Genomic DNA, 13,214 nt, shown 5'->3' on the forward strand with positions numbered 1-13,214 from the left:
TTTACACGCTGTGCTGGCTGGTTTTGTGGGTTAACCTGACACAGGTAGATTCATCAGAGAGGAAGGAGCCTCAGCTGAGGAAATGCTGCCATGAGATCCGGCTGTAAGGCGTTTTCTCATTTAGTGATCAATAGGGGAGGGTCCAGCCCATTGTGGATGGTGCCATCCCTGGGTTGGTGGTCCTGGGTTCTATAAGAAAACAGACTGAACAAGCCAGGGGAAGCAAGCCAGTAAACAGCATCCTCCACGGCCTCTGTATCAGTTCCTGCCTACAGGTTCCTGCCTTGTTTGAGGTCCTCTCCTGACTTCCTTCACTGATGGACGATGATCTGGATACCTTAAGTCACATAAACCCTTTCCTCCCCAACTTTCTTTTTGATCATGCTGTTTTGTCGAAGCAACAGAAACCCTAACTAAGGTAAATTTGCACCAGCAGAGTGGGGTGTTGCTGTGACTGACCTGGCCATGTTTTGGGGAGGACTGTGGAAGGACTTTGGAACTTTGGGCTAAAAGGCCCATTGGTGTTAAGAGCTCTGTGGGATGTTCTTTAGGAACTTGCAAGGTAAGAATGTTGAGAGAGTGCAGGATGGAGGCCTGGCCAGTGAAGTTTCAGAGCGAAGTTTAAAGACTCTATGGGGCCGCTTGTTATTCTGAATTAAGATTCTATGGTTCTGGTTAGCTGGGGTTGAAGATTCAGCTGTGATTAACAAGATACCGGAACTACTGAAGTGCAACCTTTACATTACTGGGATGATGGATACTGGTGAGCTGGAGCTAAGAAATGAGCAGTGATTAAGAAGAGACCAGCATCACTGAGGTGAAATCTTCCAGGAAGTGTTTCCTGAGAGCAGAGATGCTGCTTTCCAGAGGCGGCCATGGTTGTCCTTCAGGTGGGCAGCAGGCCTTGGGAATGTGTAAGTATCACCCAGGTGGTACTGGATTTTGAAGGCACGAAGGGCTTATAGAGAGCACCTGAGGCTTGGCACTGTGAGAGGCCGGAGGAGTCTATTAGTGACAGCACAGCCCCACTGCGGCAGAAGACCCCAGAATTTTGGAGATGCCGGTACCGTGGGAAGACCACTAGACACTAGCCCCAGGAGTGGAGCCAGTCCGAGCCTAGAAGACGAGCTGTGTGCGCTGCGGAGGACGGAGCTGGAGAAGGGACCCAAGCCCTCGCAGGAGCCCAGAAGAAGGTGAGTGAATCCCAGATAACGGGACATTCAGTTATTTGTATTGGTGGAGTCTGGTTTTGCTTGGTTCAGATCGTGATGGTTCCCTGGTTCTTCCTCTTGACAGTATTTAATTTTGACTTTTAAAGGAGCCCACAGATGAAAGACATGAGTTTTTAAAAGAGATTGGATATTTTAAAGCGATGGAAATTTTAATGTGTTTAAATTTGTAAAGACTGTAAGACTTTTAAAGTTATTTATGGTTTTAATGTGCGATCTTGGGGATGACTAAGAAAGGAAGAGTTGTGGCTTAATAGTAGTGTATTTGTGTGCCAAGTTGTCAAGGGGTCAGTTGTACTTGCTGGTTTCGTGTGTCAACTTGACACAAGCCAGAGTCCTCAGAGAGGAAGGAGCCTCAGTTGAGGAAATGCCTCCGTGAGATCCAGCTGTAAGGCATTTTCTCAGTTAGTGGTCAATGGGGAAGGGTCCAGCTCATTGTGGTTGGTATCATCCTTGGGCTGTGGTCCTGGGTTCTGTAAGAAAGCAGACTGAACAAGGCATGAGGAGCAAGCCGGTAAACAGCATCCTCCATGGCCTCCACATCAGCTCCTGCCTCCAGGTTCATATCTGCTTGAGTTCTCGTCCTGATTTCCTTCACTGATGGACTGTGATCTGAAAGTGTAAGACAAATAAACCCTTACTTCCCCAGCTTGCTTTGATCATGGTGTTTCATCACAGCAATAGAAACCCTAACAAGATACAAGCTAATAAAAGGGAACTAAAGAAATGCAAGTCATTATAGAGTAATAACGGTAATCCCCAAAATAACAAGATAAAACCACAGAAGAAAATACATGCTGAAATGACTCAAAATAATAATTAAACTTCTGCATGGTTCTTTCCAAATGTGATAATTAGGTCATTGTAGTTCATTGAACTTCCTGTTGCTCTGTGGGTTTTTTGTTAATATAAAAAGATGTCGGGAGTTTGTGGTGCATGCCTTTAATCTTAGCACTTGGGAGGCAGACACAGGTGGATTTCCAAGTTTGAGGACAGTCTGGTTTACAGAGTGAGTTCTAGGACAGCCAGGGCTGAAGAAAAACCCTGTCTCAAAAACAAACAAAAAATCCCAACAAAACCCCCAAAAGACAAAAACCAAAAAAAGGAAGAAAACTTAATGCTTTTAATTTCATATATTTATATAGATGAGTGTTTTGCTTGCATGTATGTCTATGCACCAAGTATGTGCCTGATGCCTAAGGGTATAGTAGAAGGCATTAGATATCCTGGAACTGGAGTTATGGACAGTTGTGAGTTGCCATATGAGTGCTTGGAATTGAACCCTGATCTTCTGCAAGAACGAGTGCTGTAAATTGCTAAGCCATCTCTCCAGCTCCAAGAAAACTTTATATGCTTTGTGCAACAAGCATGATAAGAAATCAGATAGCAAACTGGGGAAAATAATTGTAGTGTACAGAGAATTCTCTTCTAGAATATAATATGTAAAGAGTTCTAAGACATCAATATGGAAAATATCCAGTTCTTCACATGTTGTCTGTTTGGGGGATTCTGGATAATATTCACAAATGAGAATTCTTACAAAAGAGGCACTAAATAGAGTCGTGTTTGGGAGCTCTAATGCTCACTATTATCCATAAATACAAACTAAAAAGAGGGAAAGACACATTTGGCTTGCAGTCTTTTGGGAGAAGGCACCTGTAGATAAATAAAAGTCATAGAATTGGGTTTATCTCTAGAGTAGCAATTCTACTGCAAGTAAATTAACCCAATGTTCAAAATACTGATTTTTTTTAAAAAGACGTTTTTCCTAATGGAGAACTATTTTAAATGTCCTCAGAATAGGGGATTGCTCATAAGATAAAAAGAAACATTTAAAAATGAATTTTTCAGGCTGGGCGTTGGTGGCACACGCCTTTAATCCCAGCACTTGGGAGGTAGAGGCAGGTGGATCTCTGTGAGTTCGAGGCCAGCCTGGACTACTGAGTGAGCTCCAGGACAGGCTCCAAAGCAATACAGAGAAACCCTGTCTTGAAAAACAAAAACAAAAACAAAAAAACAAACAAACAAACAAAATTTTCAGGAAAATATCTGGCATGAAAAATATGCAGGAAATTTTACTTAGTAAATGTATAGATGATAGATAGATATCGATATATATAAATGAGATACAGAGATGGCTTAATTGGGTAAAGTCCTTGTTGAAGTATGAAGACAGGGTTCAGATGTCCAGCACCCATATAAAAGGCCAGGTACTGCAGTAGTCCCTCTGTAACTCCAACATGGCATGGGGGTGGGGCCAGAGATGGGGGAGGAGGGAGATAAAAAATAAGGTGGAAAGTGGTAAAGGAAGAGACTGGAACACACACACACACACACACACACACACAGAGTTCCTTTATTTACTCAAAAATAAAAGCCATATATAGAAAAAAGATAAGCAAGAGAGCCTTTGAAAGTAAGCATCGTGATTACCATTAGTGGTGGAATTTAGGGAGACCCTCTCCCATTCAGCTGGTCTGTCATACACACTTTTTTTCGATTAGCATACGTTCTGTGGGAAAATGCTCAAGCGGGTCGTTTAAAAAGTTGGCAGCCAGCATGAGCAGATGAAATAGGCTGCCTCTTTGTACGCCTGTCGCCCCTCACAAAGGAGGGATGCTGTTTTGCTGACAGCCCTGAAGATCACTCAATCTCATGTGGCAAATCCTTCCAGGGCAGAAGCAAAGCAAGCGAAAGCAGCGAACTTGAAAGCACAACCAGAGCCCACAGGTTCTCTTCTGAGCGCAGGGGGTCAAGTACAAGTGGCTTCTGGGCCAAAGGGAGCTCACGAGCACAAATGTGACAGAAATATTTTTGTTCGAAGATTTACAGAAGGGGAAGGGGTCCAACCCTGGAAAAAATACACCCTTGGGTTTTTTTGTTTGTTTGTTTGTTTTCCACACAGTGAATTCCTTAGGGAACTTCAGGCTGGGATGCAGGGTGGTGTTCCGTTTGGATAGTTTTCTCATGAACAGCGTGGAGGCCAAAGAAAGTCCATAACTGATCGGCCCCTTCAGAGCGGGAAATGCTATTAAGACTTTCTTCTTTTTCTTTTTCTTTTTCTTTCTTTCTTTTTTTTTTTTCTTTCCTTTTAAAGTTCAGGAGCATTGTGATATGACACCGCCCTGTTGCAGGGCACTAAGAATTGCTGTCCCAGCCAAGCCTCTCCTGGGCCCTGGAGTGAAGGAGGGGTAGCAAGCAGATTAGCCTGGAGGGGCTGACTTTACATTTGCATCTGAAAGTGCCCGCCACAAACCGCTGAGGCAGCGCTTACGCTCAGGCCGAGAGTACTTAAATATGTCCTCTAGGTCAGTCTGTCTGAGGGCTCTACCTCCCCAAGAGAGAATTCTGGACTTAGTCCTGAGGCCCTGCCCTTCCACAGAAGTAGCCCCTTCACAGAAGAAATGCCCTATTCATTTGGGAGGCGCAATTTCTGCAATCTCCCCATGTACTTTGTCTTTCTGGCTCCCCTGCCTGCTGCGTCTCTTCCTGTCTGCCACCAGAGAGGGGATGTGGTCTCCTAGTCCTTTAGTTCATCACTTGAAAATGTGAGGGGGCACTGTCCCTGAAGTCGTATAGATTCCGGTCTCTCCAGCCCCGGGGGTCCTGTCAACTTTTCCCTCCCAGTTGTCCTCATTCCGTGAGTTCTCCAAGTTATTCCTCTACAGGACTCTTTCTTGTGGGGGTGGGGGAATAGCCGGGCAAAAGAATGGAGCTCTACTTCCTTCTCAGGAAAGGAAAAAGGTTGAAATTGTAAATTTTCCCAGGCTTCTCATGGGACTGTCAAGGAAAACCAAATTGCATAATCTCACAAAAATGTGAGCAGCAGCCCTGGCCCCTGTCGGCCCTGATAATATACAGCCTGGGGATTAGACAGACCCAGAAACACATGTGCTATTTCCTGACCTGCGCATAATTAAAGATCTTCATTGCAATGCTTAAGTGCCTCAAGACCTGAGAACTACAGGCGTGGGAACCGTGTATTCACCACCGTGGGATCCCCCTGCCTCCCAGCTTAGCTTTGTAAGGGCTATGGGGAAAGCATCCTCAGCAAACTCATCGTGCAAACCTTACCATGGAGCCCACAGCGACTGCCCTGAATGGCAGACACAGCTTCTAAGCCTTTGCTATTGAATAGATTTCCTTGAACCTAGCCCTACGGCTGGTTTCTTGGTATTCAATTCTTTGTAGTTGTTTGTGCTTAAAATGTACTGATAAGCTGCTGTTGATTAATAAGCCTGGACTAAGCAAAACTGTTAGGCTGGGGACTCCCAACCATTGCTCCCAAGGGCCTTGGCTGTACTGTCCCAGTGGAGACCTAGCCTGGTTGGTGATGAATAGAGCCTGTTCTGGCCACCCAGAAAGGAAGGTTTTGTGGGAAGCAGGACCCTATTAAATTGAGTGATGGCTTATTGGAGCCTTATTGGGGCATGCAAAGATAAATGGGGTGTAATCTTCAACCTTGAGATTGTCACAGCTCAGTGCCAGGTGTGGTGGCGTGTCTTTAATCCAAGCACTCTGGAGACCGAGGCTGTGTACGCATTAACTTTTGAAGCACTGTGACCAAACCCGTGGCAGAGGCAAAAACTGCTTTTGAATCAGGGTTTTCAAGGGTCTCAGCCTATGATTATGGGGGGCACAGCTGTGCCTCCAGTGGCAGGGACACGATGAAGGGGCCTAATCCCACCATGTGTTCCAGGAAGCAGTCAGAGCAGGGGCTAGCACCAGAGGCAGAGGAAACCTTCAAAGACCCACCCCTAGTGACATCTTTCCTCCTGCCAGGAAGGTTCCAACCTTAGAGGCTCTCCATCTTCAAGGCTCCAGTCTTTCAGCGTTCAAAGCCGGAGTCTGATGGGGACATTTCAGATTCTACCACGGAAGGGAGGGACACAAGACCTCATAGTGGACTCAAGGCCAGTATGAGCTCTGCAGTGAGACTTTGTCTCTCCTACTCAAAAAGAAGGTCATAGGCCAATGAGGGAAAATATGTAAACCAACAATTGGTATTCTGAAAACTGTCTCTATACCCTAACTCCAGGGATGAAGGCCTTCAAAAATCATAGTCCAAAGGGAACTTATCTGAGTCACTGCAGGGATCCTTCTCCTGGCCCCTAATTTAATGGTGTCCCAAAATGGGCATTGGCAATCCCAGGAGAGGCACAAAATAATCATACAGATAGAAAATGAAACATGGTAAAATGTTGGAGCCTTTCATTATATCCTTTACATGTTACCTTTTTAGACTGTAATTTATAACCTAAGGATGGTCAGGTGCTTGTTTTAAAGAGTTCTATCCAGAGTAAGAACACCTCCAAGTTCTAAGTACTCAGGGCTCATTTTTCTACTGTCGTTAGGTACAGGGTTCTGGATCATCGTTGCTTAGCTTTTGAGCAGTCTTGCTGTTCTCACAAGTCTAACTTCACTCCGCCATCTCATCCATCACCCATGCGCAGCAAAAGCAGGACCTGCCTGTCCTGGCAGCCTTCCTCTTTGGAAGACAGTCTCCAGCCTGATGGTTTTTCTGCCCTTATACCACAGGTTCGGGAGGTGGCAGACACGTAGACTCATGACGTAACTTGCCCAATATCAGAGGGAATGCGATATTAATGTGTTATCAGAAACAAGCAACACAAAACAGATGGGAGGTTGTAACTCAGTGGTGAAGTATCTGCTTCCATGGTCAAGGTCATGGGTTCCTCCCCCAGCTTCACAAACAAAGCAGAACAACCCTAATTAGTGGATATGCTGTGCTGGTCAGAAGTTAGCCAAAGCCTTCAGCCACAGAGCAAAAACAGGACAAAATCTATTTCTCCAAGATCATGAAAGCCCCCAAACTAATGCAAAGGGGCAAATGAATCACCATGTATGACTCGCGGTTACTGGCGGGATGTCAACACCATGTAGCCCTGAGTTAAAGTCCTATCTTCCCCCCTTTGGGCTCTAAGCCATGGCAGAACCCATTTGAGCTATAAGGAGTACAAATTCGCTCTTGGCAACACAAACTCTACAGGGACAGGGGAAGGGTATTTTCATAAGGGAAACTGTGTTGTTCTAAGAATGAAAAGAAGAGCTGAAAGCCTGGCCTACTCCAGAGAGCTTCGCAGGGTGCTCAGCGTTGTTTCTTTAGGACACTTGGACAACCCTACTCTTGATGACTTTTGATGACTTTTGAGTTTGCCCTGCAATCTCCACACAGAATGCAAGTTTTCAGAATAGAGATCCTGACTGGCTGGGCTACGATACGTGCAACACTCTGTAGACTGTGATTGGACAGAGCTGAGACTTCCTGACCAGAAGAAAGGTTGATCCTCTGAGGAAGGAAAGCAGAGCCGAGCAAAACAAATCGTATCTATTACATTATCTTTCAGTTACCTCATCAGGGAAATGGACATAAAATACAGATCTGGTAGGATCATTTTGAAGAATAAGGAGATGTTTGCCAAAGTGTGTACCACGAAGCCTAGCCCTTCCTAAGCCACAATGGTCGCCATTGTTATGACTTGTATGGGATCACATATGACACCTTTAAAGGATCAGACTCAGTCTTTTGTAGGCACAGATTTAAGTATGGAGTTTCCCTGTAGTACCTATTTGCCTAAATATCGATGGTGGAATGAATGAACATACGGTTGGAAATGGGATAATTACTTTAGCAAGAATTTTGTTACATTTATCCGTCTTTGTGCACGGAGTCCCATCCCATTGCTCTTGATATTCTTCACAGGGTGTGTGTGTGTGTGTGTGTGTGTGTGTGTGTGTGTCAGGTGTGCATGCGCATATGAAAGCCAGAGGACAACCTCATGTGCCATTCTTCAGGAACCGCCCTTAAAACTCACCAAGCAGACCCGAGGGGCTGGCTAGCATCTCCCAGGCATCTGCTTCCTTCCCCCTCCCCAGAGCTACCAGGACTGGCTTTTTCTTCTCGCGTGGTTCTCAGATGTTCATGAAGCAAGCATGAGGGACAGTTAGTACCCTGTGACCTCAGATGTCCGTGGGGCAAGCACAAGGAACAGTTGGTCATTGAGTAACACCACCAGCAGGAAGGTCATGGTAGACAGGCAGCTCCGTGTTGGGAGATGCTTTCCTGGGTCATTCAGAGAAGTGGGCAGTCTTACAGAGCTGCCTTGCCGCAGCTTGGGGCAGGAGGGCACACTCTGGACTCCGGTAAGGAAAAAAACCTTAGCTCATGAAAGGGGTAATTATTCCTCCTCTCTGTAGCATAGCTCAAGGTGGGGCTGCCTTCCAGACACGTTCCCGGAGGGCCCCATCTCTGCTCAAGCAGCGTTTATATCTCCCTGGTGCTGTGCTAATCGGTGCCCCAAAACACGTTATCCCAGAACAGAAAATCTCTGGAGAGAGCACCGGGAGGTAGAACAGTTAAAGGACTAGTTAAGTTCAAGATGACCAGAAAAACATGGAGACAAGGTCGGTCCCAGTCAGCCTGCTCCAGATGCAAAGTAAGCAGATGGCTCTTGCATGCAAATTGGGGTGGCGCCTCCACATATGTGGGTGAGAATCCTGCTGACCAAGCAAAATTGGAATCTGGCGCAATGAGGTGGGTAATTAAAGCAACAGGCTCTTTTTTGTTTGGTTGATCTGTTAGCTTCAGCAAAGCAGTTCTTTGATCTGTGCTTCTCCCAGCTGAATCTGGCAAAGTCCCCCTCCCCCAGTAACCCTTTGCCTTGAACGGTCTACCTCCCCGCCCTATTTCACCCACTCACTGAGTCCTTCAAAACAGACCGACAATATCCCCGCAGACATCCGGGGAGAGGCCAGAGAGTTCTTCTCCTCCTCCCTCTCATACGGTTAAAAATAAACCACTTTCGCCAGACATTGTACATGTCAGAAATCTCATTGACAGTAGCTCATTGTATATGTGGGGCGGCTGACAAGGAACTGATGTCTTCCTGACTGAAAGTTAGGCAGATATTTAGGGCAGCGGCTTTTAGCCATTAAGTCACTGGAGAGGATAGAAGAGTTTTAGTAAACGGTCAAAGTCTTGAGAGAGCTAGCAAGCCCCAGCTGCGTCAAGAGTTCTAAGCTACGAAACATGCGCTGTACGCATGCACAATGCATGCATATCTGTGTGTGTGTGTGTGTGTGTGTGTGTGTGTGTGTGTGTGCGCGCTTGACAGATAAAGTGTTTTAAGGCAAGTTCTTTAAGTGGCAGAACCCTGGGTACATGTAATGTATGATTTGATTAAGGCATGAGCATTGTTTGTATGAATCGCAGCAAACATATCTAAGTCATTGGCTGGAGGATCACAGTACCGTGTATCTTTGGTTTCCAGGAGGCTAACCATTCAGATGGTTTCCAAAATGAGCTTATAAAAGAAACAAACATTCCCCCAACCCTTTCTCTGACCTCTCATGGTGGGTGTCCATAATTAGGCCAGGTCTTTACCTGATGAATCTCCATTCTTACTGCTTCTTCACCAGCCTTTGTGTACAAGACATTTGTGAGGACTCTGGGAGTCAACTGCTGGACCGAAAGATCTTCTGACTTTCCCAAGACCTGGAGAGTGAGGAACTGTAGAGATTGGAAGTCCCAGGAAGAAACCATCATTTTCCCTCTCTACTAAACACCTCCCCATACCATCCCTCCTCCCCACAGAGCTGAGAGTTGTTCAATATACTGACACCACTGGTCACTGCCAGCATAGGTAAGCACCCTGACTAATGCTGGGGAACCAGACAGTGCCATGAGCAGGTATCCCTTTAAAAGCCATTTCAAAGCAGATCCAAAAGAGTTAGTGGTTTGTCTTGTGTTGAGGTTGTGACATGCAGGTTTCCATTTTCCTCAGTGGCTAACACCTGAATTGTGTTGCTGATCTGGACACAAACCCCCTACTTGCAAGCCACCTCTCTCCAAGGGCAGAGGGAGCCTACCTGCAATCAACTCTGACCTACTGACCTACCTCCCACACTCCTACTCAAAACTTAGCACTCAGCTTTTCACCCTCAGCAGGCGGATCTCTGTGAGTTCAAGGCCAGCCTGGTCTACAGAGTTCCAGGACAGGCTCCAAAGCTACACAGAGAAACCCTGTCTCAAAAAAAAAATAGCTAGCTAACTAGAAATGGTGTGTTACTTTTGAAGCCTCAAAGTCTACCCCAAGTGATATATTTTCTCAACAATGCCACATATAATTTTCCCCAAATAGCATCAACGACTGACACAGTACCCTAATGCCCAAGACCATGGTTGGGGGCATCTCATTCAAGCTGTCACTCTCTATAATAGTTACTACTGTTACCTTCACAAAATAGGAACAAGAGCACAGGTTAATGGCTAATGGCCATGGGCAAAGCCAACAAGAGTAAGAACCCGTGTTCAAACTCATGTCCAGCTAACTCCAGGGATTTGTGTATTATTTTAACTAATCAGCAAGTGTGATCAATTGTTTGATTTTCAAAAGAACCTTTAGATGCTGAAAATGCAAGGTATCCTGATATTCTATTGCCAGTATGACAGCAACCATGGCTGTTTCCAATAAGGAGCTATGGGCATTGTCTGTTTATGGTAACTAAAACTTTAGAGGGGGAAAAAAACAATTTTTTTCCTGACTCATTAAATGAGTTTAATGCTCCAAATGGGTGCCAAATTGGCAGGCCATGGGATAAATTCCACTACTTATGCAAGAAATGGACAGAATGGCCATGTGCTTTGACTTGTACCTTGGAGGACCTCCTTTGAGTAGGACATGAGATTAATGCACCCTTCACACTTAAGTCCTTCTTTGGCCCCCATCAGCCTTGCTGATGCGGATGCTGGGTCAACTGTTGTAGTTGTGCTAGGAACCTTTGCCCAAGCCCCCAAACTTTCAGAAGCTGGACCTGGGCAGGAATGTGTATTTTCTAAATGTCCCCAGGCTTAGCCACCCCTGCACTGTGGGGAAGTCCTAACCACTTATGACTACTACCCAGTGTTTCTTTTTGTTTGGTTTTGTTTTCCTACACAGTGTGCGGAGTCCTCTTTATTGCTACTCTCCTGTCCTCACACATACACAATGAAATGAGTGTCTTACCAGCATCAGGAAGGCCGCAGGAAATGTCAGGCTCTGTCAACTGAAGTCAATATTTACTCAAGATGTCTTTGGGTACATCTGAGTAACCAGAAAATGTCTGTCCAAAAGCTTAATCAGTAGTCTATATTTAACACAGACTTGCCTTCTAAGATCTCTTCATTTTTCACATATTTTCCTCATTATTTCTTCTTCACATGTTCCTCTGTTTGCTTATTTATTTCTCAACAATTGTTTCCAGAGACCATAGGGCAAAGAAGAAAAAGATGAAGCATGCTTAGAAACAGATAGGAAAGAAAACAAAACCCCAGCCCCCCTGACAAAGACTAACTGGCAGGCGTCTCAGCTGCTGCTTGAGGGAAATAATGTCTTAGTGTGACGACCTTGTGACCGGTGTGGGACTGGCAATATGGCAGGGCCTCTGAAGATTATAGCATGAGGAAGAATTTAAGACAAATGGCTTAATTTCTTCTGCAGATGCTTCAAGGGGAAGGAAATTAAAAATGTACAGGATTGTCTTAGTCACTGTCCTATTGCTGTGGAGAGACATCACGATCAAGGCAGCTCATAAAAGAAAGCATTTAACTGGGGGCTGGCTGAGGTCTCAGGCTCGGTCCATTACCATCATGGGTGGGGAGCATGGCAGTTGAGGGCTACATCCTGCTCCATAGGCAGAAAGTGAGAGTCTAGGCCTGGCACAAGTGTTTGAAACCTCAAAGCCCACCTCCAGTGACACATCTCCTCCCAACAGGACCGTATCTCCTAATCCTTCTAATCCTTTCAAAGAGTTCCACTCCCTGGTGACTAAGCATTCCAATATGTGAACCTATGGGGGTCATTCTTATTCTTGATCTTGGTCTTGAGCTACTTTTCTTTATTGCTGTGTTTTCTTTTTAATAAATTGTATGTAATCTATGTATTGAAGAGTCTCCTAGTTACTGTAAGTTTCCATACTAGCCGGAGATACAAATATGGACTACACACTCATTAGACCAATGGGGTGTTTCTCCATAATGAAAACTCTTCATGATAGAAAAAGGGACTTCATGAATAGAAAATTACATCCATGCATCTGGGCTCTATATGCATCTGTGTGTCACAGGCCCCTGACACCATTGATTTGGAGACATCTTTGAAATGCAACATATGTCATTCGCAGCCCCAATATCAAGATCACGACTGTGCTATTTAGATAGAGGGTCATGGACAGGGCACCTGCCATGCCCCTCCCAGCCTAGGCCTGCCTTAGTTACTTTTCCTGTTGCTAAAAGATACCCTGACAGAAGCAGCCTAAGGGAGAAGGGTTTATTTTGGTTCATCCTGAGTGTGCAATCCCTTGTGGTGGAGGAATCCTGGTGGAGCAGCTCAAAGCAGTTGGCCACATTGCATCCATAGTCAGGATGCAGACAGAGAAGATTGCTCCTGCTCAACTAGCGTTCTCCTTATGCAGTTCAAGACCCAAGCCTAGAGAGTGGTGCCGCCCATATGTAAGGGGGATCTTCCCACGTCAATCAACTTAATCAAGACAATCCCTCATAGTCAAGACATTTTCCTAGGTGATTGTAAATCCCATCAAGTTGATACTGATTTTTAATTGTGTTAGGCACCTACTGGGCACATTGGGAACACACCCACCATGGTGACTTTGAGTCAGAGGACAGACGAGTGGCAGGGATTCCCTCCCCCAGATGAGCCCACAGACTTCCTCCCAGCTCACTGAGCCAGGTTTGTACACTCTGGTTCCAACTCTTATCATGCAAGGCAAGGAACTCCTCTCCAAGGATATCCCCTTTTCTCCTCAGTGCCCAGCACTACACTTAAGAATGGGCATAACGACACATGCCTGTAATCCCAGCACTCGGAAGGTAGACTCAAACCTGGGTCCTCTGAAACAGCAGTGAGTGCCCTTAGTGCTGAGCCATCTCTCCTGCTCCTGGTTGGCTGGCTCACAAAGATACTTCTG

The 13,214-nt window shown here is 45.6% G+C and overlaps 1 long non-coding RNA gene across 1 annotated transcript in view; it reads left to right on the plus strand.

The window, feature by feature from the left end:
- The first annotated feature begins 409 nt into the window (after positions 1-409).
- The window catches only part of LOC110339793, a 49,535-nt gene continuing 36,730 nt past the window's right edge, over positions 410-13,214 (plus strand). Inside the window, exon 1 of the long non-coding RNA XR_005874288.1 lies at positions 410-1,193. This is a non-coding gene — a long non-coding RNA (uncharacterized LOC110339793). The remainder of the gene's footprint in view (positions 1,194-13,214) is intronic.

Source organism: Mesocricetus auratus, unplaced genomic scaffold, assembly GCF_017639785.1.
Source record: "Mesocricetus auratus isolate SY011 unplaced genomic scaffold, BCM_Maur_2.0 Super-Scaffold_100676, whole genome shotgun sequence".
NCBI lineage: Eukaryota > Metazoa > Chordata > Mammalia > Rodentia > Cricetidae > Mesocricetus > Mesocricetus auratus.